The sequence below is a fragment of the Lutra lutra genome, chromosome 14, assembly GCF_902655055.1.
Source record: "Lutra lutra chromosome 14, mLutLut1.2, whole genome shotgun sequence".
NCBI classification, from domain to species: domain Eukaryota; kingdom Metazoa; phylum Chordata; class Mammalia; order Carnivora; family Mustelidae; genus Lutra; species Lutra lutra.
The window spans coordinates 31,847,877-31,853,876 of record NC_062291.1 but is presented as its reverse complement, the minus strand read 5'-3'; positions in this window follow the sequence as shown (position 1 = coordinate 31,853,876).

Below are 6,000 nucleotides of genomic sequence, written 5' to 3'. Positions count from 1 at the left end.
CTCCAGTCCCAAAGGCCCACTGTGTTCTGCCCCTCCCCACCCTTCCTTCTAGAGACAGGATCCTGGACCAGTTATGCAAACGTTTCCTCCTACAGAAGTCAGCCCAGGCCCCCCTTCCTGCTGTCCCCTGTTGTCCCCACTGCAGGGCTGCTCCTGACAGGCCAGCTGGAGCTGACATCCTCGGGGGCAGCTGTGGGAGGGTACACGAGAAGCAGGGGGGCTGGGAGAGAGATGTTAGCCGGTTAGGCTAGGTCATAGGGAACTCTGACTGAACGATGGCACATTCAGGGAGGCCTGTGCATACTTTGGAAGTGATGTGGAAAGTCTTAAGTGTGGTGGCACAGGTTCCTCCTCGGACTCTGAGGCTCTGTCTGTTTGGGGGTGGGGTGGGAGTGGGGCCTGGGTCAGGTTCTTCAATGTAGCTTTCCCAGCCTGTTTTTTTCCCTGTTCCCCATGACGGGAGGGGGAAGAAAGCAGTGGTGTCCCAGGAGGGCAGGGCCTATGGAGGAAGGGCTGTCGGCCTCCGGAAGGGGCATCTCTGGAGTCCTAAGGGGCGTGGCCCTGGCCCGAATGCAGAAAACCAAGTTGGAGGACCCCGGACCTGGCAAGTGGGTGGGTCCTGCAGGGAATGGTCAGTACCGGCTGGCATCCCAGGAGCCTTCTGGCGAGGAGACAGGCTCTGACCATGCACTTATGGATGGATGACCAATTGAAGGGCAGCCCAGGGGAGCATTCATTGTTGGGGTGCTGGGCTTCAGGTGGGGAGGGCCTGTGTGAACCAGAAGGCCTGTCTCATGACAGGATTTGCAAGGGGAGGTGGGAGTGGGGGTTAGGTGGAGGAAGCAAGATAACCAAAGGTAAGTTCAATATGATCATAGCTTTTCCCCAGTATGTACCACCCCTCAAGGTGCAGCGTGAGATCTCACCCTTATGAGAAGGGACCTCAGTTTTAAGAAGAGGGTTGGAGGGCTTCTCCTGAATTGCGAGACCAGCAAGGGTCCAGTCTTTTCCTATACAGCTTGGCTTCCCAGCCAGGGCCCCAGGCATGTCTGCATGGCCTTTGGGACGTCATTCCTCTGCAAGTGACAGGCTACATGTCCCCGAAGATGGTGTGAGGCTCACCGCGGGCAGCTCTCCCAGCGGCCCCAGTGGATGGCCCACGTGAGCCTTCGCTCCAGTCGTGCACCTGCAGCCAGGCCCTGGCCCTCCCATTTAGCTCCCTGGGAACCTGGGAGAGGATCCTCCCCTGGTCCAGCCCAGGACGCTGACGGAAAGAGGGCTTCCTTCCTTCCTGATCTCTCGCCCTCTGGATCCCTCAGTGGGGAAACCGAATGCCCGGGCAAGATCTGTTTCCTTTCTATGTCCCTTCTTTCTGGGATCATCAACCATCCTGAGGGGGGTTTCAGGGCCTGTGGTGGGTTCAGTCCGAAAACCAGGACAGTCCCTAGAAGCCATAACCGTTCGCCTAGAATGGAGCGGTTTCCTGGGCTGCGGAACTTCGATGCTAACACCAGAAAAGTCCTGTGCAAAAGCAGAACAAGTTGGTCCCCCTACTTCTTTCCAGCCTTCCCAGCACCTCATAGGAGTTCAGAGTGGGAAGAGCCAGCATAGGCACAGGAGGGAAGACCTGTGGGACCAGCGGAAGGAACTCCTTCAAGGGAGCCCTGGGGTGGGAGCGTAGACCTCTGGGGCATGTGGACGGTGAGCTGGGGGCCCAGAAGCGGCACAGGAGGTAGGAAATATTTGATTCAGAGTCAGACTATGGGGTAGGTCCCATGCCAGCCCAGCCATGCGTGAGCCAACTCAGAACGAAGACCTGGAAATGTGAGTTACCCTCCTGGAGACCCTCCTCATATGCCCTATTAGGAGTGAGAAAAGAGAGAGGTTAGGACATTTTCCCCAGGGAAATATATTCCCCGTTGGGGAGTGGGGTGATTAGCAACAAAGCAGAACCGCGGTTCTGGAAGTGCCAGAGCTGTGTCCAACCCTTTTGTGAACAGACAGAAATTCAGCTGCGAGAGGGTTAGCGCCCAGCTCATGGCTGTGTAGTTCATGCCTTGGGCTCTTGCCTACATGTGGGCTCTTAAAATGTCTTTTAAAAAAGACAAATGTTCTCTTATTTTAATTTGCATTTCCCTGGTAATTAGTAAGGTTGAGTGTATTTTTATATGTTGATTAGCCATTTGTGGCTCTATAAATTTCCTGTTTTTCTCCTCTGCACATTTTCCAATTAAGTAATAGCTTCTTTGAAGCGGGCGATGTGGAGGGCTGACAGGCTGAGAAAATGCCATTCCCACCCTCTCCTCCCCACAGCAAGGGCCCTTCGAGCTCAGATGACTCCAGGCTGGTCTCCCTGTGCTTGGATGGGGGAAGGGGCTTCAAGCTGGCTGCCAGCAGGGGTTGGCCCTGTTGGGGTTCAGCCAAGCATTCTGGGAAGGCGGCCTGGGAACACTGGCTGATGGGGTGTTGGGCCAAGCCTGCATGAGTCACAGGGAGTGGCCGGGTGCCCAGGCAGCTAGGCCACATAGTAGCTCCACCTGTCAGTCAAGAGGGCGGGGCAGTGGCTCCCAGAAGCCTGGGTGCTGCTGGGGGAGGGGAGCCTCCGAGGAACCCCGCTCTTGGGGCAGTCTGAGGGTGCCAAGAATGGGATCCAGGGGACACAGAAGTGGAGTCTTAGAGTTACTCCATCAGCTATTGAAGAAGATATAGAAGGTTTCAACACTCGGAAAATATCTCTATATCTGCAGGTCTGTGCCGAGGAAGGTCCTGCTGTGGGTGGTTGCTGTGGGGTCCCCAGTTTCTACTTTACAAAGTGCTTTCACCCACATGTGAGAGCCCTAGCCACTTCCAGACTTGGCCAGATGTCACCCTCCTTCCCTCCTTCCCAGGCTGTTGGCACCACGAGGCAGGGACTGTCCTACCACCAGTGCCTGGGGGAGTGCCTCGCATGGGGTGGGGTGGGGACCGATCATGGGACATGGAGGCCACCAGTCAGCTATCCCCTTGGCCACATGGGCTGACTCAGCTTGTGTCCCATTTCAGACTGCAACATCCCATCCGTCCCCAGGCTTCCACCAGAAATCCAATCACCTGGGCATTCGATGACAAACTTGTGGGGTCACCAGGACCCCTTTCTCCGACTTCCTATGTTTTTCCTCAGGTCATTTCAACTTCGTCTCCTGTTTTCTGAGCAATTCAGCTCAGCTGCCGCACCGACTGTCTGTCTGTCCTACCCACATCCCTCTCGCTGTGCGCCGAGAAAACAAAAGTCCTTCCATGTGCAACATGCGTCTTCTGTCCCAGACATGTGCTAACCGAACGGTTGGTTTCTTCTGTCCCCTGGTCGTCAGAATAGCGTGATGTGGGACACAAGGTGGGACAGCCTCATGAGAAGACCGTCTCAGAGAGCGTCCCCAAAGTCACACACACTCGCAGCCCGTGAGGAGCGGTGCAGGGACTGGAACCCGGGCTGCCTTCTGCCTCCTCCTCCATCACCGCTTCAGCTTCCTTCCCTCCAGCGAGCGGGGATGTGCTCACTCTCCACCTGAGCACAAGGCCCAGAGCATTTCACAGGGACTGTGGAGAAACCAGTCTAGTCTGGGCTTCTTGGGGGTCAGGTGAGAGGGGCTGGGGAGAGATCCCCGGCAGCTCAGATAACAGTTCACTGTTTACCCCTAGAGCATCGTAAATGCCATGGGAGCCTGGTAATTAAAGTCAGCTCCGGGTGGAGCTCTTCCCTCTTCCGTAAAGAATCTAACCCTCCTAGGTCACCTGGGTGGCTCAGTGGGTTAAGCATCTGCCTTCAACTCAGGTCATGATCCCAGGATCGTGGGATCGAGTCCCACATTGGGCTCCCTGCTCAGTGGGGATCCTGCCTCCCCCTATTCCCTCTGCTTGCTGCTCCCTCTGCTTGTGCTCTCTCTCTCTGTCTAATAAATAAATAAAAATCTTTAAAACAAAAAAGAATCTAATCCCCCTTTACATTTACCTGCTTGTGAAGTCAAATCACTACCCTGCAGAACGTCCTCCAATTCAGCAGAGCTCGCAAACCTTAAAATTCTCCCCAGAGATGTGTCTTACATGCTAGCGCAGTGTGGCTACAAAGCGCACGACTGAGCAAAAGTTACACGAAACACACCCACCCTCAGGGCAGGATGCATTCTTACATTTTCTCTGTTATCCCTTTGTTTCCACACGAATCGTAATCCACTGCTACAAATCTGTACTCTAATTCAAAGTGCACTTGATCTTGGGGTCCTGCGTTCAGGACCCGAGGGCTTCCCGGTGGGCACAGAACCTAATTAAAAAACATGAAACAAAGTACAGACAGAATGCCGTCTGAGAAACCCTACTGGGCCCGCTGTAGCAGACAGAAGAGCCACACCTGGACGGGCAACACTTGTTTGTGCAGGAAGTATCCAGGCATGAAGCAAAAGCAAAGCTTTTAGAATCCTGGCTCTAGTGAACTCAAGATCAAGGTTGCTTGACTGAGCATTGACTGCACCGATCCCTTACCACCCCTGCCAGCATACTCACTCTCTGGGTAACAACGAGGAAGCCTGGAGGGGACACTTGAAGGAGGACCTGAGGCCACAGAGAGCCCCATATCTCCAAGGGCGAGGACAGGTACGGGGCGTCCACTCCCAGTAATATCGATGTGACCTACAGGACCGAAAGCATGAAATAAGACCTAGTACTTCATTATGTAACTGAAAATCTGTGTAAAAGCTGCAAGGCATCAAATAATATACATTTACAGTATGTATAACACAGAATATATATACAATATTAAGGTAAAAATTCCTAGGCCTACAGACAGATTTAAGAAAATGTTATAGTTGGACATTAATATACTTTTTAAAGAAAACTTGGATCAAGTAAGCAAATAATTTCATAATACAGGGGATTAAGTACTACAATCGACATGCTCAATTTAATAGGTATGCTTAGAATTTTTAACATCAGAAATAAAGAACATACATCCTTTTCCTACGCCCCTGGAAAGCTTACCAAATTAGCCATGTATTTAGTCACAGTGGCAACTAATAAATTATACACAAAACTGAGATTTTGCTAATAACATATGCTGATCACAGGCCAGTGAAACTAGAAATCATTGAGACTGACCCCCCAATTTCCTCAACTATCTGAAAATTATGAAACATTTTTCTAACATAACTTGTAGATCAATGATAAAATTGCAATTAAAATAACATTTCCTAGAAAATAATGAAATAAACCCCCCAAAATCTATGCATTATAATAAATATGTACACAAAGGAAACATTGACCTCAAATTATTTTTTATATAAAACGGAGACTAAAAATGTATGAGTTCCTTCTAAATTTTAAAAAATCAGGGGAAAAAAGGATCAAACATATTCCCTCTCTCAAAAAAAGCAAGAGGGTAGGAGGCACCTGGCTGGTTCAGCCAGTATAGAGCATGGGATTCTTGATCTCAAGGTTGTGAGTTCGAGCCCAGCATTGGGCATAGAGTTTACTTAGGAAAAAAAAAGGTAAGAGTTTAATAACTTAAACTTACAAATCAAGAAATACTGTTATTATGTTATGAAGACATGGACATCAATTCCAGATCAGTCTTTCACTGTTGGTTCCCCTGACTACGTGACCTCGGACAAATTATTTAACCTTATTGAGCAACAGTCCCTTCTATGGAATGGGGATATAATAAAATAGCAACAACAAATGCTTAGTTAGTTCTATGTCCCGGGTACTATTCTACATATTTGCATGTATTAACTAGTTTAATCCTCAAAATACCTATGAGGTAGTACAACTAACCCCACTCCACAGATGAGGAAGATGAGGCATGGAGAGGTTATACAACTCATTCAATCCCTTGGCTCATGGGTGGTGCCTATCTCTGCATGGTCTATACTGAAACAGGTGAGCTGTTCGGCAGGACCCAATCTCCAGCGTGGGCCAGTGTCAGGGAGGGAATTTCACGAGACAGGAAGCGACGTTCTCCAGCAAGCATCA